Genomic DNA, 22,804 nt, shown 5'->3' on the forward strand with positions numbered 1-22,804 from the left:
AGTGAAATCACCACTGATGATCTCTAGCTAGAACTTTGCTCTTTGCTATTTTATTGAACACTTTCTCAATTTTAATTTTAGAGAAACTCCTAAACCCACAATCCATGTAAATGGGCAGAAAGGCATAACTATAAATACCCTCCCTTCCCCCCCCCCCCCAAAAAAAATAAAAAAAATAATAAAACAAACAAAAGAAAAACCGCTTTTTCACAGCCAAATAAAATATGTAGAGTAACTTTATACAAATTTACATAAAAGAATATTAAAGCATTTGTATATGACAAGACAACATAAGTCATGGTAATGATGGGTATCCCGGGAAAAGAAATGCTTGTGCTATACATGCTGTATATGTGTGTATGATCTATGCGGTTGTATGTGTCCACTTCTCCCTTGTTTCCTTGTACATACTCATTCCCTCTCTATTTGTATAGGATGTGCGTGTCTTTTAGGTTTAAATTTGTTATGACAGTTATTATTTTTTCAACAAATTTTTTATGGGGCTCATTTTTCAACCACACTCTTGTTGGTAGATGCTTTTTCCTGATATATATTTATATATACTGTATATACCGTATATACTCGAGTATAAGCCGAGATTTTCAGCCCAAATTTTTGGGCTGAAAGTGCCCCTCTCGGCTTATACTCGAGTCAAGGTGGGTGGCAGGGTCGGCGGGTGAGGGCGCTGAGGCATACTTACCTAGTCCTGGCGATCCTGGCGCTCCCCCTGCCGTCCCACGGTCTTCTGTGCTTCAGCGTCTTCCCCTCTTCAGCGTCTTCCCCTCTTCAGCAGTCACATGGGACCGCTCATTAAAAAAATGAATAGGCGGCTCCACCTCCCATATGGGTGGAGCCGCGTATTCATTTCTCTAATCAGCGGTGCCGGTGACCGCTGATAGAGAAAGAGGCTGCGGCACCGAAGACCAGGCAGAGGGAGCGTCAGGATCGCTGGGACCAGGTAAGTATGTAATATTCACCTGTCCGCGTTCCAGCCGCCGGGCATCGCTCCATCTTCCCGGCACCTCCATCTTCCCGGCGTCTGCACTCTGACTGTTCAGGTCAGAGGGCGCGATGACGCATATAGTGTGCGCGGCGCCCTCTGCCTGATCAGTCAGAGCAGAGACGCCGGGAAGATGGAGGCGCCGGGACCGGACGCTGGGAGCTGCAAGCAAGAGAGGTGAGTATGTGTTTTTTTTTTTATTGCAGCAGCGGCACAGATTTACGTGGAGCATCTATGGGGATATATGAACGGTGCAGAGCACTATATGGGGCACAGCTATGGGGCCCAATGAACGGTGCAGAGCACTGTATATGGGGCACAGCTATGGGGCCCAACGAACGGTGCAGAGCACTGTATATGGGGCACAGCTATGGGGCACAATGAACGGTGCAGAGCACTGTATATGGGGCACAGCTATGGGGCACAATGAACGGTGCAGAGCACTGTATATGGGGCACAGCTATGGGACAAAATGAACGGTGCCGAGCACAGTATGGGGCACAGCTATGGGACAATAATGACCGGTGCAGAGCATTGTATATGGGGCACAGATATGGGGCAATAATGAACGGTGCCGAGCACAGTATGGGGCACAGCTATGGGACAAAATGAACGGTGCAGAGCACTATACGGGGCACAGCTATGGGACAAAATGAACGGTGCAGAGCACTATATGGGGCACAGCTATGGGGAAATATGAACGGTGCAGAGCACTATATGGCACAGCTATGGGGAAATAATGATCTATTTTTATTTTTGAAATTCACCGGTAAATGCTGCATTTCCACCCTAGGCTTATACTCGAGTCAATAAGTTTTCCCAGTTTTTGGTGGCAAAATTAGGGGGGTCGGCTTATACTCGAGTATATACGGTACTTGAGTATAAGCCGATCCCCCCCCCATCCTAATTTTGCCACAAAAAACTGGGAAAACTTAATGACTCGAGTATAAGCCTAGGGTGGGAAATGCAGCAGCTACCGGTAAATGTCAAAAGTAAAAATAGATACCAATAAAAGTAAAATTGAGACCTCAGTAGGTTGTTTCTGAATATCCATATTGAATCCTGAGCCCCATATAATGCTCCATAAAGTTTATGATGGCCCCATAAGATGCTCCATATTAAAATATTCCCCATATAATCCTGCATAAAGGTTAATAATGGCCCCATAAGATGCTCCATACAGACACTTGCCCCATATAGTGCTGCACAAACGTTATGGCCCCATAAGATGCTACATACAAACACTTGCCCCATATAGTGCTGCACAAACATTGATTATTCCAGAATGCTGTAGATAAGCCCCCGATGCCGGTGGGCTCACCTCACCCGCGACTTTGGGGGTGACAGGTTCCCTTTAAGGACAAGATGCTGCTGTTCTGACTCTGAGGGACAGTTTGAGCTGCGATTTTCTTTATTGTGCTTTACCCAGGCTACATTAGCAACCGCTGTGTGAGAATTGAGAAGCTTTCTTTTGCCTTGCAGCACTGTTCACGGCTCTTTGTGAGGTATCTTTGTGTGATTGCAGATCACGCTGTAGTGTATTCTGCAGCCACCTCCGGTTGTAGTCCGCTCAGTGTGCGTCACTTTTTTGCATTAGTGCAGCTCATTTTTCCTGATTTCTCCTATTAGTTTTGTTTCCATCCGTATCCAGCTAGATTGCTTGAAAACACTATATATGAGTAGGTAGAGGAGCTTTTCTGCAGCCTTGCAGCGCTTTTCACGGCTGTATGTGAGGTCTCTTTGTGTGAGTGCAGCTTAAGCTGTAGTGTGTTCTGCAGCCACCTCCGATTGTAGTCCTCTCAGCGTGCGTCACTGCCTCATACATTGTCCTTTTTTGCATTAGTGCAGCTCATTTTTCCTGATGTCTCCTATTAGTGTGGTTCCATCCATATCCAGGTAGATTGCTTGAAAACACTATATAGGAGTAGATAGAGGAGCCTTTCTGCTGGATTGTGCCCTGCAGCCTCAGCCAGATTAGTATTAGCCTATTTTTTGGAGCCTCATCTATTGCATTGTAGGTTACCTTCCTGCATTATAATGGCTACAAAAAGTTTGTGATACTATCGGTTTTACATCTTTGGGCACATCCAGTGTCTTTTTGTGAAAAAAACAAAACAAAAAGTTAATAAACTTCACCAAACAATCCACTTTACAGTTGTGTAGGCCACATTAGCTCATATTAAAGTCTAGGCCACACTTTATAAAATTAGTGTTTCTTATACCTGTTAGCAGCTGTTCAGGAATAAGCACACTAAGCCCTTAGTACTTTTCTGCCTATCTTTATCAGTCTGCCAAGATGAATAAGGCAGGGAGTAAGTCACGTGGGCATGGAGTTTCTGCTGGGAGAGGACGTGGGGATTCTGTGCCTGCTGCAGGCACGAGTGACTCAGCATCCCCCAGTTTTACCAGGGAACAGTCCTTCATGCGCAGCTTTGTAGGAGATCGCCGTACCCCACTGCTGCGGTATGAACAAATTGAAGCCGTTGTCGGTTGATGGCAGCTAACGCATCGACTTTAATTAGTTCCAGATCCTCTCAGGTCCAGAGCACTGAAGAGCACCCATCTGTCTCTTCACCACCTGCCAAATTGCCCAGGCAGTCAGAGCCCTGGACAGTTGCCATCTCTACTTCTGTTCTCTGAATCTGTTGGCTTGGAAAAAGGGGGCCAGCCAAGCAGCATTCCAGAATCTGAAGAAGAGGTAGTATGCAGTGATGCGCAACAGATTTGTCTCTGTGAATCTAAAGAGGCGGGTGGGCCAGTGACTACGGTCAGCACACCTCAGTACACATCTGATGATGAGACTCGGGTGCCACTTTCTGGTGCGTACTGGGCTGTTGAGACTACCCAGGAGACGCAGTCGTTTGAAGAGGGTAGTGTAGATGATGAGGTCCTTGACTCATCATGGCGTGAGGTACAGGAAGAAGGTGGGAGCAGCTCTGAGGAAGAGATTCCCCGAACGGCCAAAAAAGGAGGGAGAGGGAGGGGGCAGACTCTGTTGCCTGTAGCCTCCACTTCGGCACCCATTAGGAGCATGCCTCTTCCAAAACCCAAAACGGGCCCTCCCAAGACTTGCAGTGCCTGGTCCTTTTTTGACACAGTTGCAGATGACATTTGCTTTGTCAAATGCAAGCTGTGTAATCAGAAAGTGAAAATAGGGAAAAGTCATCAACCTCAATACCAAAAATATGTGGAAACATGTGCGGACCAAGCACGTGGTGGAGTTACAAAGACACATTGAAGACCTAGGCCAACCAACAGCGGTACCTACCACCTCTTCAGCTCGTGTTGTAGCCTCTTCCTCCAGCTCACACACAGCTGGTTCGGCTTCCTCACACGATTGCCATGGAAGAACCTCTGGCACTGTTGTACAGATAGTGTCATTCCACCAACAGCACCACGTTCCCAGTCATCCTCACACTCCCAGGCCAGTCTACAGCCATCGGTAGCACAGGCATGGGAGAAAAGGCGCCCACACTCTGCAAACCACCCCCGAGCACAGGCTTTGAATGCTGGCATTGCAAAACTGTCCCTTGAAATGCTCTCATTCAGGCTGGTGGAGACTGACACCTTCCGTAACTACATGGCATTGGCAGTCCCACAATACAACGTGCCCAGCTGCTTTTATTTCAGCAGGCAAGCGGGCCCTGCCCTGCAAAAGCATGTGGAGAGAAAATTTAAACATGCGCTACTAAACACCGTCAGTAGCAAGGTCCACCTGGCAGTGGTCAGGTGGACCTTGCTACTGACGGCGTTTAGTAGCGCGTTGACCAGTAACCATGTAGAGGGACGATATCTTTCCCTCACTGCCCATTGGTTAAATGTTGTGGAGCCGGGTACAGATCTTGCGAGTGACGCTGTACGTGTTCTGCCAACTCCAAGGATTGCAGGAATCCAGTTTGTACACATTGACTCCTCCTCATACTCCAGTTCCTCTGAATCAGCGCTGCAGGAGCCGTCCGTCTACCTCCACATGGACCCGTGAACGCTTAGCTGTTACGACTGATATGAGCACAGCCGTGGCCAAACGTCAACAGGCCGTATTGAAATTAATTTCTTTGGGGAATCGAAGCCACACAGCGCAGGAGTTCTGGATTGCCATCAAGCAGGAGAGCGATGTGTGGTTTGTGCCAGCGAATCTCAAGCCAGGCATGGTAGTGTGTGACAATGGCCGAAATCTGGTGGCAGCTGTGGGCCTAGGCAACCTCACATCCCATGTCTTGCACATATGCTCAACTTGGTCGTGCAGAGTCTTTTGAGGGACTATCTGGATCTTGATGTACTGCTGCACAAGGTCCTCATAGAATGCGCTCACTTGTGGCGTTCCTGCTTGGCAAGATCGCGCATTGCAGCTCTGCAGCGCCGATTCCGCCTTCTGGAATATCGCATCATATGTGACCTACCCACTAGGTGGAATTCAACGTTACATATGTTGGAGAGGTTGTGTGAGCAGCAGGCAGCAGTAATGGAGTACCAGCTGCATTAGGCTCAAACAATTCGCACTGCGCGACGTTCACACTTCACCACCACTGAGTGGGCCTCTATGAAGGACATCTGCCACGTTTTGCGTGCCTTCGATGATTCCACGCGGATGGTGAGTGCAGATGATGCCATAGTCAGCATGACTATCCCCCTTTTCTGCCTGCTTGAAAAAACACTGCAAGCACTAACGGAGGAGGTTGTGGAAGAGGTGGAGGATGAGGAGTCACAAATGCCATCTGCTTCTGGAAAGTCTGCGCAACGTGATTCCTCACAAAGGCCTAAGCAGGGAATACTTTGAGGAGGAGTCAATGGAGGAGGAAGACATCTGTCCAGAGGAGGGAGGTACACAATGCTCTAGTAGTCAGTATGTATGTGAGGGTGGGATGATGAAGAGCAGGCAGAGATCATGCCTCAAGCAGGGGACAGCGTTTCTTGGCCAGTTGGCAGTCTGCAGCACATGGTTGATTTCATGCTGCAGTGCCTGAGAAACGACTGCCGCATCGCCCACATTCTCAACACGGCTGATTATTGGGTGTACACCCTCCTAGATTCTTGCTACCGGGACAACTTACAAAGCCTCCTAACACCTGTAACGCTCGTGCCGAGACTGGTTGGCGCGGGTGTCTGGGGGTGTGGCCCCACTGGACCACAGACCAAACTTCCCTGGAAGGGGCGTAACTAAGTAGCTTCCTAGGTGTTTGCTGGAGCCTCTGATGGTGAGGTCAGACTTGTGCAATAGGAAGCTACCAGGTACCACTCCAGGGTGGAGTCGGACTGTGGATGCTGATCCCACTGGGGACAAGACACAGGTAGGCAGGCACGGCTGTGACACTGGCTGACGGACGGGTACGGCAGAGACCCTGAGGGGCAGACTGGCTTGAAAGAGATACAGGCTGGCACTCTGGCAGACAGGCAGGTGCAGCTGGTACTGGCAGACAGGCGGACAGGGCTGATACTCTGGTAGGAACTGGTATACAGGCGGGTGTTTGGAAACAGGTAAGAACCTGTTCAGACTGGTAAATATAAACAGACAGGTAGAGACCTGTACGGCAAGTTGCTGAGCAGAGGTAGAGCAAAAGTGAATGCAAAGCAGAACCACAGGAGGTGGAGCAAGAGCAGAGAAGAAGGCGGAGCTAAGAGCAGAGAAGAAGGCGGAGCTAAGAGCAGAGGAGAAGGCGGAGCTAAGAGCAGAGGAGAAGGCGGAGCTAAGAGCAGAGGAGAAGGCGGAGCTAAGAGCAGAGGAGAAGGCGGAGCTAAGAGCAGAGGAGAAGGCGGAGCTAAGAGCAGAGGAGAAGGCGGAGCTAAGAGCAGAGGAGAAGGCGGAGCTAAGAGCAGAGGAGAAGGCGGAGCTAAGAGCAGAGGAGAAGGCGGAGCTAAGAGCAGAGAAGGAGAAGGCGGAGCTAAGAGCAGAGGAGGTGAAGGAGCCACGTGCAGAAATGCAGGAGGCGGAGCCAGGTAGAACCACAAGGAGCAAAACCGCAGAGCGAGAGCTGAGCGGAGCCACAGAGCAAAGCCACAGAGTGCAGAGCAAAGTTGCAGAGAGCAAAGCTGAGACACAGAACCACAGGTTGTGGCAGAACAGAGCAGAGAGAAGCAGAACCACAGACAGTGGCGAAAAGAGCAGAAAGATAAGGCGGAGGTACAAACAGCAGAGTGGGAAATGACAAAGGAGGAACAGGAGCGGACATAGACCAGAGTTCAGACAGAAACGGACACGGATACACAAACAGAACACAGATGAAGGCCTGCTAATTGCAGCCCTCTGAGACAGGAAACAGACACAACCTGGCAGCTCAGTAGCAAGTGCTAACTGAGGAAAATAGTTTGCTCAGGCATCCTCCAATGCGTGAGGATGCCTTAAGTATCAGAGGCCTCAAGGCTATTGGCCAGGAGCACCTTAGGGAGGTGCACACAGTCTCAACAAGAATCCGTAGTTGCTGGCGCTGCCCCCCTATGCACACAGCCAGGAAGTGTACATAGAGTAAGCGACCATGGAGCCGGCAGTAGACAGATCTCACAGCATGGCACAGGGTGAGTGAGCAGATGTAATAGGCAGGTGGGAATGGAAGACCATGCAGTGATGCCGGCAGGGTTGTTACAACACCCTTGAACCGGGAGCGTAAAATGCGGGAGTACCAAGACACACTGGTGCATTCCATCATGTTCTCCATTCCACCCGAGAGCAGTGCTGCTAGTGCTTTACAAAGCAGCTCAGTGCATCGAGGCAGTGGAGGAAGCTCTGCACAAAGAGGGAGCAGAAGCAGCGCCTCAGCACAAGGCAAGACCAGTATGGCCCAAATATGGCAAAGTTTTGTGTCCCCGCCACAAATGTCAACACCATCACAGACGGCTCCAGTCAGCAGGAGGCAACGTTTCCGTTAGATGGTGACAGACTACATGTCTTGCCCTCTCTGTGTTCTCCCACACGGCTCTTCCCCTTCAAGTTTTGGGTCTTTAAGCTAGATACATGGCCAGAGCTTAGCCAGTATGCATTGGAGGTGCTGGCTTGCCCTGCTGCTAGTGTATTATCGGAATGCGTGTTTAGTGCTGCAGGTGGTGTACTAACAGACCATTGCATGCAACTATCCTCCGATAACGTTGACCGACTTGCTTTTCTGAAAAAGAACAAGGCCTGGATCTCGCAGGAATTTGCCAGTCCACTTCCAGATTAAATAATTGGTTGGTAACAGTATCCAGGTCTCCTGTTGTGTTCATGTTTCTACCACCTGAACTGTAATCCCTGGGCTCCAACACCGCCAGTTGCTGCTCAGAAGTGCCGTCTGCACAGTCAACACATGACCCAGTGTTATTGGGGTTCATTAACGTCAGCTGATCCCCTGCTGTGTGTCCGGCAATTTGTCCTGCTCCATCCACATTCACACTACTACAGATATTAAACTAGCTCCAATTAGGCCTCTGGCTACACTCTATTTCTCCTGTAATCCCTGGGCTACAACACCACCAGCTGTTTCCGGGTAGTGTCAACATCACTTTGCCTCCAATACGTTGCCTCCAATACATTGTCCTGTCGGGTTAGCCAGCTCTATGGTGCCTGCAGTTTAGGTGCTTTCTATGTGGGCTGCGGGATCTGGCAATGAAGGCTGGTTCTGTAGTGGCAATAGGACAAGCACCCCCTGTAGAACTGTGGGTTTCGGTACCTCCTGCTCAGTAACCAGGTTCCATTCCAGTACCATCAGCTGGTCCTCGGTAGTTCCATTCGCTCTTGTACCTTCTGCTACCCATCCGGGTTCCAGTACCGTCAGCTGGTTCTCGGCAGTTCCTCAGCCTTCTTGTACCTTCTGCTATATTTCCAAGTTCAAGCTTTTTGAAACGGTTATTGGTAATCACTCTGGATCTCCCTGACGACGACCCTAAAGACAATGACCCTGAAGACGACCCCGAAAACGATGACCCTGGAGACGACGACCCTGAAGACCACCCCGAAGAAGACAAAGAAGATGACCCTGAAGAAGATGACCAAAAGGACAAAGAACAAGAAGACAACCACCAAGATACAGAAGAACAAGAGACAGAAGACCCAAGAAACAGAAGAGCAAGAACCTGCAGAACAAAAAGCAGAAGAACATTAAGCATAAGACTAAAAATCAGAGCAAAAGATATTATCTAAATTATAAGCAGAAGAAGACTAAGCCGTGTATAGGGGTGAGTCCATTTCTCCTCGTGGTGCCCCTGGAAAAACCCTGCTGCTGCAGGCAAAACTGAACGCGGACAAATCCTGTTGTAAATCTTTTGTAACAGGCAGAACGGAAGGTGTAATCTTCAAACTTTTATAGATAACTACAGGAATGCCTGTCAAAAATAAGAATATGATGATGAAGAACTAGAATATGAAGAAGAATAATAGTTGAATAAGAAGAATATGAAGAATGTAAAAAAAAAATAGGAAGAAGGTGAAGATGAATAAGGTGAAGAAGTTGATGAAAAAGATGCTGCTGAGGATGATGGAGAAAGTGTGGGAGAAGTAAAAAAGGTGAAGAGCATGGAAGTAGTGAGACATAAATATCTGACAAAATATGAAAAAGCTTAACATAGTCAATATCTTTGTAACTCCGAAGAAGAAAAAAAAAAAGAATTCCTGCTATTCCATTTGATTGGGCTAAACCTCTATGCCTTTATTGTCTCCTCCACCTCCCCCAATACATTATACTTTATTCTTAGTTGTTTTCCTTCATGTAGAATTAACCGACAAGGAAAGAAAGGGTTTATTTTCATTCCGATATTTGGGTCCCATTGACTTGCATTGGTTTCCAGTATAGGAATCGGCGATATCCGATATTTTTGGGGTATCGGTCCGATCCAATATTTCCCGATATCAGAAGGTATCACTCAACACTACTCTTGACACTTTCAATGGCCATCGGACTAGCACCCTGTCACCTCTGGAGGAAGCATTTCAGTGCGAAACACGAATCAAGTGTGGTGTTTTCCTGGACATATATCCCAAAGGTAACATTTCTCTGCTTATACATCTATGAATATTTAATATCCTCTACATATAGGAATACAGTTGTGCTCAAAAATTTACATAACCCGTCAGAATTTTTGCTTTCTTGTCCCTTTTTTCAGAGAATATGAATAACACCAAAACTTCTTCTCCACTCATGGTTAATGGTTAGTTGAAGCCATTTATTGTCAAACTACTGTTTTCTCTTTTTAAATTATATTGACAACCCAAAACATCCAAATAACCCTGATCAAAAGTTCATACCCCATTTCTTAATACCGTGTATTGCCCCCTCTAACATCAATGACAGCTTGAAATATTTTGTGGTAGTTTGTGGATGAGGTTCTTTATTTTCTCAGATGGTAAAGCTACCCACTCTTCTTGGCAAAAAGCCTCCAGTTCCTGTAAATTCCTTGGTCTTTAACCCTCCGTCACATACAACTGATCTGACAGGCGCTTCTCTTTTACTTTCATTTCTCCTTCCTCACCAGATTGTGAGGAAACCCCCTCCCTCCAGGCAGTCTCCTGTCTCTTGAAGGTCTGTGAAACCTGATATCACAGTTGGATTTCAGAGCTTCAGGGGAGAGGATATAGCTGCACAGATCTCTCAGGCTCATTGTATGTGAATACGTCACATTCAGTAAGGTTGGTATTTTATGTTTTTATTCATCACAATAGTTTATTTAGCTTGTTTTATGAATGTATAGCACAAAATGTGAGGATATTTCATAGAAATAAGGGAGATTTTATAAAAGAAAGTGTGCTGCTCAGGCATATACAGTAGTTCCCTAACATATTCCTTCTCTTGCTTCAGATTATCTGCTGAAATGGAGAGGAAAATGTACAATTTATCCAAACAACTTGATGTTGAGGAAGTAACAAACATGCTGTTAGATGATAGAGACCTCACACTGAATGAGGATTTAGGAGAGGAAAGTGAGATTGATTCTCATGATGAGGTGGAAGAATGTGTCCTGGATTCTGAAACAGAGCAAGATGGTGACAGTGGTGAGGATGAAGAAGTTGGATCATATTATATTGGAAAAGATAAAAATACTAAATGGAACAAGAAGCCATTCCAGAAAAAACGTAGGGAACCTTTAAACATTATTACTCACCTTCCTGCAGTAATAGGAACTGCACGTAATGCAAAAACTGCAGTTGAATGCTGGAACAGTATATTTACAGATTACATTCTGGACTCTATTGTCACATATACCAACCAATATATAGACATTATAAAGGACAAGTACATCTGCAACAGAACCATCAAGCCCACAGATGAAATAGAACTGCGTGCTTTTTTTGGATTACTGTACCTTGCAGGAGCTTATAGGGCAAATAGACAAAGTTTGGAGGAACTTTGGGGTAAAGATGGGGATGGAGTTGAAAAATTTAGCCTTATGTCCATAAACAGATTCAAGATTCTAATTCGTTGCCTTCGGTTTGACGACAGAACTACCCGAACCGAACGCAAAACACATGACCGACTTGCTCCAATTCGTGATATATTTCAAAGATTTGTTGTAAACTGTAAACAAAGTAATTACCCTGGAGAGAATCTCACTATTGACGAAATGCTCCCTGGTTTTCGTGGTAGATGTGCCTTTCGTCAATATATTCCATCAAAGCCAAACAAATATGGAATAAAAATTTATGCCCTTGTTGATGCCAGTAAGACCTACACTTACAACCTGGAAGTTTATGCAGGAAAACAACCAGAAGGTCCTTACTGTGTGAGCAACAAACCCATTGATGTTGTAAAAAGACTGGCTGAACCCTTATTTGGATCGGGTCGCAATATTACAGCTGACAATTGGTTTACAAGTTGTGATCTGATTGATTATCTGAAAATTCAGAAGCTGTCATATGTGGGAACTGTAAGAAAAAACAAAAGGGAATTGCCGCCACAGTTTGTAAGTGTGAAAGAGAGACAACAGTACAGCAGTATGTTTGCATTCCATAATGGAAAGGCTTTAGTTTCCTATGTACCACATGCCAAAAAAATCGTACTTCTTCTATCAACACTTCATGATGATGCTGCCATCGATCCTGGGACTGGGGCAGAAATAAAACCGGAGATAATTACATTTTACAATGCCACCAAAGGGGGTGTGGATACAGCAGATCAGATGTGCTCCACTTTCAACGTCAGCAGAAACATCAAACGCTGGCCAATGGTCATATTTTTTGCTATGTTGAATTTGGGTGGTATAAATTCACAAGTAATTTATCTTGAAAACAAGCTTGAACCACTCCGTAGACGATTGTATCTGAAAAAATTGGCCCATGGACTAGTACTTGGAGAGCTACGCAGGAGAAGCGTGAAAACAATCGGTATCCCCTCTCGCCTTCAAGTTCAGCTCAAAAGGTTCCGCCCAGAAGATGATGGTGAAAAGTCACCATCTGCACCACCTCACAAAAGAAGGAGATGCACCACCTGCCAAACGGAAAGCGGAACCAGAAGGCTTTCAAATTATGAATGTCTCAAATGTCATAAAGCAATTTGCCAGACACATGCAAAAATGGTGTGTAATTCTTGCTATTTGCTCTGCAAGTGTGACTTTTCTGGGGAAACCTCAGCATCTACTTCTGATTGAATATGTTTTTAATAGTACTTAAGGTACCTTAAAATTAAGTTTGTGTTCAAAAATTTTCTTTGTACATTTTTTTGAGAGAGTCGAACTGGGGACTATTTGGCGGGAGTTTTGAAAAGTTTGTATTTCATAGTTATTAGTTTTATGTTAAGTAAATGGTTTTTTTTTGCAACTGATTATGTGTAGTCTCTTTTATTACATCCCTATGAAGGTCACTGATCACTTTTAGAGCACTGAAATTGCAAACATTAGATATTATAGGTATTTTTCCAGCAGGCGCCTGACAGGCACATTGTATGTGAACTCGTTAGTCCGAATATTGTATGTGACGGAGGGTTAAAGGGAACCTGTCACCCCGTTTTTTGAGATTGAGCTATAAATACTGTTAAATAGGGCCTGCGCTGTGTGTTCCTATAGTGTATGTAGTGTACCCCGATTCCCCATGTATGCTGAGAAATAACTTACCAAAGTCGCCGTTTTCGCCTGTCAATCAGGCTGGTCAGGTCGGGAGGGCGTGGTGACATCGCTGGTTCTTCCTCAGCTTTACGTTGGTGGCGTAGTGGCGTAGTGGTGAACAAGCAGCGCGCGATCTGCGCTGTCATCCCTTTCGTCGGTGGGGGCGGCCATCTTCCTGGGGCCGCGCGTGCGCAGATCGAGTGCTCTGCTGCACGGGGCTTCAGGAAAATGGCCGCGGGATGCCGCGCGTGCGCATTAGAGATCGCGGCGGCCATTTTCCCAAAGCCGAGATGCAAACTCGGCTTTGGGAAAATGGCCGCCGCGATCTCTAATGCGCACGCGCGGCATCCCGCGGCCATTTTCCTGAAGCCCCGTGCAGCAGAGCACTCGATCTGCGCACGCGCGGCCCCAGGAAGATGGCCGCCCCCACCGACGAAAGGGATGACAGCGCAGATCGCGCGCTGCTTGTTCACCACTACGCTACCAACGTAAAGCTGAGGAAGAACCAGCGATGTCACCACGCCCTCCCGACCTGACCAGCCTGATTGACAGGCGAAAACGGCGACTTTGGTAAGTTATTTCTCAGCATACATGGGGAATCGGGGTACACTACATACACTATAGGAACACACAGCGCAGGCCCTATTTAACAGTATTTATAGCTCAATCTCAAAAAACGGGGTGACAGGTTCCCTTTAATCAATTTTATGATCCAAAAATCAACATGTGCTGGCTATATTATCAGATTCCATCAGTGTCATCAACAGCAATAATTTTCAATGAGACAGAAAAAGCACATAATGCTCATAAATATATATAAAAATACTTGTTTTATTAATTCCACATATATTAAAATTTAAACAGAAAAATACAAAAAACCAAAAACTCTCAGATGATGAGGGACCATAGGGTAACCATTCACATATAGCATATGATCCAAGCGTTATATTATCAAAAAAGGCTATATAAATACCGCATATTAAACAATACTATGCAAGCTACCAATCAGCCTGTAAGATATAAGAAATCTAGTATCCAAAAATGACAGACTATTTGCAGTTTAAATATACCCTATAAATGTGTCAAGACAAGAACACATATAAGGACTTGCTGCATGTCCACTTTCTGGAAAAATCAGAGTAACGGTAATGCCAATGAAACAACGCTATACTTACACAGCTAGGTGAAGAGTCCCGGTCCCTCTAACCCCGACGCGCGCTTCGTCCACACTTCTTCACGGGACGTCTCATCATCTGAGATAGTTTTTGGTTTTTCCTTTCCTAAGGTCTGTCTAGCATGAACTGCGCGCTTGAGATCTCCCCAGAGTGGCTCATTGATATTGAGATCAGAAGACTGAGATGGCCACTCCAGAACCTTCACTTTGTTCTGCTGTAGCCAATGACAGGTTGACTTAACCTTGTGTTTTGGATCAGTGTCATGTGGGAACATCCAAGGACGTCCCATGCGCAGCTTCCGGGCTGATGATTGTAAATTTGCCTCCAGTATTTGTTGTTAGCGTGCTGCATTCCTTTTTTCTTCAACTTTGACCATGTTTCCTGTGCCTTTGAAGCTCACACATCCCCAAAACATCTGCGATCCACCTCCGTGCTTTGCAGTAGTAATGGTGTTGCTTTCATCATAGACTTTGTTGACCTCTATCCTAATGTAACGTTTATGGTTGTGGCCAAAAAGTTCAATTTTGGTTTCATCACTCCAAATTACCTTGTTCCAGAAGTATTGAGGCTTGTCTCTATGCTGTTTTGCGTATTGTAGGCGAAATACTTTGTGGCATTTGCGCAGAAATGGCTTTCTTCTGGCGACTCGACCATGTAGCCCTTATTTTGCATCTTGAAACAGCCACACCACTAGTTTTCAGAGAGCCCTGTATTTCAGCTGATGATGTTTGTGGGTTTTTCTTTGCATCCCGAACAATTTTCCTTGTGAAAAATTTGTGGATGACATTTTTGTTGGTCTACATAGTAACATAGTAACATAGTTAGTAAGGCCGAAAAAAGACATTTGTCCATCCAGTTCAGCCTATATTCCATCATAATAAATCCCCAGATCTACGTCCTTCTACAGAACCTAATTGTATGATACAATATTGTTCTGCTCCAGGAAGACATCCAGGCCTCTCTTGAACCCCTCGACTGAGTTCGCCATCACCACCTCCTCAGGCAAGCAATTCCAGATTCTCACTGCCCTAACAGTAAAGAATCCTCTTCTATGTTGGTGGAAAAACCTTCTCTCCTCCAGACGCAAAGAATGCCCCCTTGTGCCCGTCACCTTCCTTGGTATAAACAGATCCTCAGCGAGATATTTGTATTGTCCCCTTATATACTTATACATGGTTATTAGATCGCCCCTCAGTCGTCTTTTTTCTAGACTAAATAATCCTAATTTCGCTAATCTATCTGGGTATTGTAGTTCTCCCATCCCCTTTATTAATTTTGTTGCCCTCCTTTGTACTCTCTCTAGTTCCATTATATCCTTCCTGAGCACCGGTGCCCAAAACTGGACACAGTACTCCATGTGCGGTCTAACTAGGGATTTGTACAGAGGCAGTATAATGCTCTCATCATGTGTATCCAGACCTCTTTTAATGCACCCCATGATCCTGTTTGCCTTGGCAGCTGCTGCCTGGCACTGGCTGCTCCAGGTAAGTTTATCATTAACTAGGATCCCCAAGTCCTTCTCCCTGTCAGATTTACCCAGTGGTTTCCCATTCAGTGTGTAATGGTGACATTGATTCCTTCTTCCCATGTGTATAACCTTACATTTATCATTGTTAAACCTCATCTGCCACCTTTCAGCCCAAGTTTCCAACTTATCCAGATCCATCTGTAGCAGAATACTATCTTCTCTTGTATTAACTGCTTTACATAGTTTTGTATCATCAGCAAATATCGATATTTTACTGTGTAAACCTTCTACCAGATCATTAATGAATATGTTGAAGAGAACAGGTCCCAATACTGACCCCTGCGGTACCCCACTGGTCACAGCGACCCATTTAGAGACTATACCATTTATAACCACCCTCTGCTTTCTATCACTAAGCCAGTTACTAACCCATTTACACACAATTTCCCCCAGACCAAGCATTCTCATTTTGTGTACCAACCTCTTGTGCGGCACGGTATCAAACGCTTTGGAAAAATCGAGATATACCACGTCCAATGACTCACCGTGGTCCAGCCTATAGCTTACCTCTTCATAAAAACTGATTAGATTGGTTTGACAGGAGCGATTTCTCATAAACCCATGCTGATATGGAGTTAAACAGTTATTCTCATTGCGATAATCCAGAATAACATCCCTCAGAAACCCTTCAAATATTTTACCAACAATAGAGGTTAGACTTACTGGCCTATAATTTCCAGGTTCACTTTTAGAGCCCTTTTTGAATATTGGCACCACATTTGCTATGCGCCAATCCTGCGGAACAGACCCTGTCGCTATAGAGTCCCTAAAAATAAGAAATAATGGTTTATCTATTACATTACTTAGTTCTCTTAGTACTCGTGGGTGTATGCCATCCGGACCCGGAGATTTATCTATTTTAATCTTATTTAGCCGGTTTCGCACCTCTTCTTGGGTTAGATTGGTGACCCTTAATATAGGGTTTTCATTGTTTCTTGGGATTTCACCTAGCATTTCATTTTCCACCGTGAATACCGTGGAGAAGGTGTTTAATATGTTAGCTTTTTCCTCGTCATCTACAACCATTCTTTCCTCACTATTTTTTAAGGGGCCTACATTTTCAGTTTTTATTCTTTTACTATTGATATAGTTGAAGAACAGTTTGGGATTAGTTTTACTCTCCTTAGCAATGTGCTTCTCTGTTTCCTTTTTGGCAGCTTTAATTAGTTTTTTAGATAAAGTATTTTTCTCCCTATAGTTTTTTAGAGCTTCAATGGTGCCATCCTGCTTTAGTAGTGCAAATGCTTTCTTTTTACTGTTAATTGCCTGTCTTACTTCTTTGTTTAGCCACATTGGGTTTTTCCTATTTCTAGTCCTTTTATTCCCACAAGGTATAAACCGCTTACACTGCCTATTTAGGATGTTCTTAAACATTTCCCATTTATTATCTGTATTATTAGTTCTGAGGATATTGTCCCAGTCTACCAGATTAAGGGCATCTCTAAGCTGGTCAAACTTTGCCTTCCTAAAGTTCAGTGTTTTTGTGACTCCCTGACAAGTCCCCCTAGTGAAAGACAGGTGAAACTGTACAATATTGTGGTCGCTATTTCCTAGATGCCCGACCACCTGCAGATTTGTTATTCTGTCAGGTCTATTAGATAGTATTAGGTCTAAAAGTGCTGCTCCTCTGGTTGGATTCTGCACCAATTGTGAAAGATAATTTTTCTTGGTTATTAGCAGAAACCTGTTGCCTTTATGGGTTTCACAGGTTTCTGTTTCCCAGTTAATATCTGGGTAGTTAAAGTCCCCCATAACCAGGACCTCATTATGGGTTGCAGCTTCATCTATCTGCTTTAGAAGTAGACTTTCCATGGTTTCTGTTATATTTGGGGGTTTGTAACAGACCCCAATGAGAATTTTGTTACCATTTTTCCCTCCATGAATTTCGACCCATATGGACTCGACATCCTCATTTCCTTCGCTAATATCCTCCCTTAAAGTGGACTTTAGACAAGACTTTACATAGAGACAAACCCCTCCTCCTCTCCGATTTTTACGATCCTTTCTAAACAGACTGTAACCCTGTAAGTTAACTGCCCAGTCATAGCTTTCATCTAACCATGTCTCGGTTATTCCCACTATGTCAAAGTTACCTGTAGATATTTCTGCTTCTAGTTCTTCCATCTTGTTTGTCAGGCTTCTGGCGTTTGCAAGCATGCAGTTTAGAGGATTTTGTTTTGTTCCAATCTCCTCGCTGTGGATTGTTTTAGAAATGTTCTTACCTCCCTTCTGAGTATGTTTTCCTGGATCTTCTTTGTTCAAGTCTAATGTTTTTCTTCCCGTCCCCTCTTCTTCTAGTTTAACGCCCTCCTGATGAGTGTAGCGAGTCTTCTGGCGAATGTGTGTTTCCCAGGTTTGTTGAGGTGTAGTCCGTCTCTGGCGAGGAGTCCATCGTACAAGTAATTCACACCGTGGTCCAGGAATCCGAATCCTTGTTGTCTGCACCATCGTCTTAGCCAGTTGTTTGCATCAAGGATCCTGTTCCATCTCCTGGTGCCATGCCCGTCTACTGGAAGGATAGAAGAAAAAACTACCTGTGCATCCAGTTCCTTTACTTTCTTCCCCAACTCTTCAAAGTCCTTGCAGATTGTCGGTAGGTCCTTCCTTGCCGTGTCATTGGTGCCAACATGTATCAGAAGAAATGGGTGGACGTCCTTGGAGTTGAAGAGCTTTGGTATCCTATCGGTCACATCCTTGATCATCGCACCTGGAAGGCAGCATACTTCTCTTGCAGTTATGTCCGGTCTGCAGATGGCTGCTTCTGTGCCTCTCAGTAGTGAGTCTCCCACCACCACCACTCTTCGTTGCTTCTTGGCTGTACTTTTTGCTGTCACTTGTTGCTGTGTGCCCTTTTCTTTTTTGCTTGCTGGTATTGCTTCATCCTTAGGTGTGCCATCTTCATCCTCTACAAAGATTTGATATCGGTTCTTCAGTTGTGTGGTTGGTGATTTCTCCATGGTCTTCTTGCTTCTTTTGGTCACATGCTTCCACTCATCTGCTTTTGGAGGTTCTCTGACACTTTTTTCACCTTCTGTGACCAGTAGAGATGCTTCTGTTCTGTCTAGAAAGTCTTCATTCTCTTTGATGAGTTTCAAGGTTGCTATTCTTTCTTCCAGACCTGACCGTGGTTTTGTTTTTACAGAGCCTTTGATTTTCCATTTGTTATTCACTGTTTGAACGCTGGTGACTGGCATTATCAATTCCTTGGATATCTTTTTGTATCCCCTTCCTGTCTTATACAGTGCAAATACCTTTTCCAGTAGATCCGTTGACAATTCTTATGCTTTCCCCATGACTCACAATGCAGAAACGTCAGTGGCTGGATGAAAGATGCAAGAGTCTGTCTGGATCCCAGAAACTCACTCAGCTTTTATGCACACACACTGATTACAAGCGAACAGGTCACAAGTGAGGATGTTACCCTTAGTAGCCATTCAAACCCATTTGTGTCAGCTTCTGTGCATGTTATCAGGCCAAAATCACCAGGGTCATTTGGATGTTTTGGGTTGTCATTATAATTTTAAAAAGAGAAAACACAGTAGTTTGACAATAAATGGTTCCACTTAACCACTAATCATAAGTGGAGAAAAAGTTTTTGTGTAATCATTCATATTCTCTGATAAAAGACCAAAAAAGCAAAAATTCTGCTGGGGTATGTAAACATTTGAGCACAATTGTACTGTATATACCTATTTATTGAATCGCCCCAGGTGGGATGGTATTAATGCGTACAATCATGGCCAAAAGTGTTGGCATCCTTGAAATCTTTCCGGAAAATGAAGTATTTTTTCCAGAAAATTATTGCAATTGCACATGTTTTGATACATACGTTTATTTTCTTTTGTTTGTATTTTAGCAACACAAAAAAATAAGAAAGGCAAATTGCATATCATTTCACACAAAACCCCCAAAATGGGGCAGACTAAATTGTTGGCACCGTCAGCTTAATATTTGGTTGCACACCTGTTGGAATCAATATCTGCAATCAATCGCTTCTTATAACCATCAACAAGCTTCTTGCACCTCTTAACTGGAATTTTGAACCACTCCTCTTTTGTAAACTGCTCCAGGCATCTCATATTTGAAATGTACAAATTAACTGGCCTATACTATGGCTCTTCCTAAATCTCAAAAATTCCCTACAAATATTGGAAGTTAACGCCAAATATTTTTAAAAAATAATCCATCTTTATTGAAATTCTTATTTTTAAAAAGTTAATGACAGAGATACAGATGCAAAAATACTGCAGATACAAGTCAGGTTAAACAGTGAGTAACTCCTACTTTTGTTAGGGCTAGCGGATCGCACCAAACAATAAGATAGAATAAGGTGCGTTCGCAGCCCAGGGTCCACCGTGCAAAGATGGAACCTGCTGCCAAGTAATGACGGACTATATGGCGGTACAATGTGAATACACACACGGGTTAACTTCACCCTGTGTGAAGGAAGCGAACCCTGTTGCGTCACAGGGCCGCAGTACCGCACGTAACAAAGCTAATAATTAGCACGAGAGTGCGAACTGTGCCGTGCCACCCAGATTTGGGTTAAAGAAGCGCTCTAATGGCGCGTGGCGCCGTACTGGCGGTCACAGCAGTAGGCGCTGTTTCGTGTGTAAACGCTGTGAGTTTAGCCGGGCGCTAGATTGCAGCCATACACCTTACTCGAACAGCCATACACAAGGGATGGGTTTTTTAAGGAACAACTTGCACTAATCAACACACACACGATTACAATTGTATACTAGCGCATGGCCGTGCGGTCATGCGAACCTTATATAGCTGCAGCATGTACATGACCCTCCCAGAAGGACCAATGGGAGGCTGCCACAGAAGTTGCGCTCCTTCAGGACCTTCCTGGAGGACCAATGGGATCTGCTGCAGTATCTGAGCATGTGACCCTCGATCTCCCAATGGGAGATCTTGCCCTGGGCATGCTCAGAAGGGGAAAAGCAGGACTTAGTCCCAAAAGCGTCTGCTCGCCGCTGCCCAGCACTGGCTTCAATGGCAGAAGCAGGAAAAGCAGCAGTAACTCTATGCACAGAGTGAGACTGAGCAAGACGCTGAGACCGACGTATCCGCTGAGCAGACTCCACTGCGGCTGGAGAAGAATGGGAGACCGCAGCATAGATGGTTCGAGATTCCCCCTGTGCAGAGGCGGGAACTCGACACCTAACAACTTTATGAACAGAATGAATAACATTAAACATTAAATATAAGTGGTCATGTAGACCTACATAAAAAAACAATTGATAATTTGCAAATATTGTTCTACAAAGGAGTACATCAAATAATCAATCCAAAATAGATATAAATTCAATATGTATAAAGTGGCTATTGTATTATTTATATAATACAGCTTAAACTATTCTGGCTGAATTTCTAATCTCCTATTCATTGTAATAAACATGCTTATAAAGTGCATCCGTGAATAATAACAAAAGTAAAAGGAGATGAGTGGGTAGCCTAAACTAGACTAAATAGAAATCCACGTTGAAATTGGCTAATGTATTAACTGCCCTGCAAAGTGCAGAAGTGCATAGCAGCAAAAAGCATTAAGCTGTGATAGTTCAAGAAACTCTTACATAGTAACATAGTTTTCAAGGTTGAAGGAAGACTTTTAAGTCCATCTAGTTCAACCCATAGCCTAACCTAACATGCCCTAACATGTTGATCCAGAGGAAGGCAAAAAAAAAAAAAACCATGTGGCAAAGAGTAAGCTCCACATTGGGGAAAAAAATTCCTTCCCGACTCCACACACGGCAATCAGACTAGTTCCCTGGATCACCACCCTATCAAGGAATCTAGTATATATACCCTGCAACATTATACTTTTCAAGAAAGGCATCCAGTCCCCTCTTAAATTTAAGTAGTGAATCACTCATTACAACATCATACGGCAGAGAGTTCCATAGTCTCATTGCTCTTACAGTAAAGAATCCGCGTCTGTTATTATGCCTAAATCTTCTTTCCTCCAGACGTAGAGGATGCCCCCTTGTCCCTGTCTCAGGTCTATGATTAAAAAGATCATCAGAAAGGTCTTTGTACTGTCCCCTCATATATTTATACATTAAAATAAGATCACCCCTTAGCCTTCGTTTTTCCAAACTAAATAGCCCCAAGTGTAATAACCTGTCTTGGTATTGCAGACCCCCCTTGGTCGCTCTTCTCTGCACCCGCTCCAGTTCAGCTATGTCTTTCTTATACACCGGAGACCAGAACTGTGCACAGTATTCTAAGTGTGGTCGAACTAGTGACTTGTATAGAGGTAAAATTATGTTCTCCTCATGAGCATCTATGCCTCTTTTAATGCATCCCATTATTTTATTTGCCTTTGTAGCAGCTGCCTGACACTGGCCACTGAATATGAGTTTGTCATCCACCCATACACCCAGGTCTTTTTCATTGATGGTTTTGCCCAGAGTTTTAGAATTAAGCGCATAGTTATACATCTTATTACATCTACCCAAGTGCATGACCTTACATTTATCCCCATTAAAGCTCATTTGCCATTTATCAGCCCAAGCTTCTAGTTTACATAAATCATCCTGTAATATAAATTGTCCTCCTCTGTATTGATTACCCTGCAGAATTTAGTGTCATCTGCAAATATTGAAATTCTACTCTGTATGCCCCCTACAAGGTCATTAATAAATGTTAAAAAGAAGAGGGCCCAATACTGACCCCTGTGGTACCCCACTGCTAACCGTGACCCAGTCAGAGTGTGCTCCATTAATAACCACCCTTTGTTTCCTATCCCTGAGCCAGCTCTTATCCCACTTACAAATATTTTCCCCTATCCCCATTATTCCTTTTGTGTGGCACTGTATCAAAAGCTTTTGAAAAGTCCATATACACTACATCCACTGGGTTCCCTTGCTCCCGTCCGGAACTTACCTCTTCATAGAAATTGATCAGATTAGTCTAACACGAACGGTCCCTAGTAAACCCGTGCTGATACTGGGTCATGAGGTTATTCCTCTTCAGATACTCCAACATAGCATCCCTTAGAATGCCCTCCAGGATTTTACCCACAGTAGAGGTTAAGCTTACTGGCCTATAATTACAGAGTTCAGTTTTTGTCCCCTTTTTGAATATTGGCACCAC

The 22,804-nt window shown here is 44.5% G+C and overlaps 1 protein-coding gene across 1 annotated transcript in view; it reads left to right on the top strand.

Annotated features, from left to right (window-relative positions):
• Window positions 1-22,804, top strand: part of EXD1 (exonuclease 3'-5' domain containing 1) — a 189,428-nt gene that overhangs the window by 120,170 nt on the left and 46,454 nt on the right. The gene's annotated exons all lie outside the window — the stretch shown is intronic.

Source organism: Ranitomeya imitator, chromosome 1 (assembly GCF_032444005.1).
Source record: "Ranitomeya imitator isolate aRanImi1 chromosome 1, aRanImi1.pri, whole genome shotgun sequence".
In the NCBI taxonomy this organism is placed as follows: domain Eukaryota; kingdom Metazoa; phylum Chordata; class Amphibia; order Anura; family Dendrobatidae; genus Ranitomeya; species Ranitomeya imitator.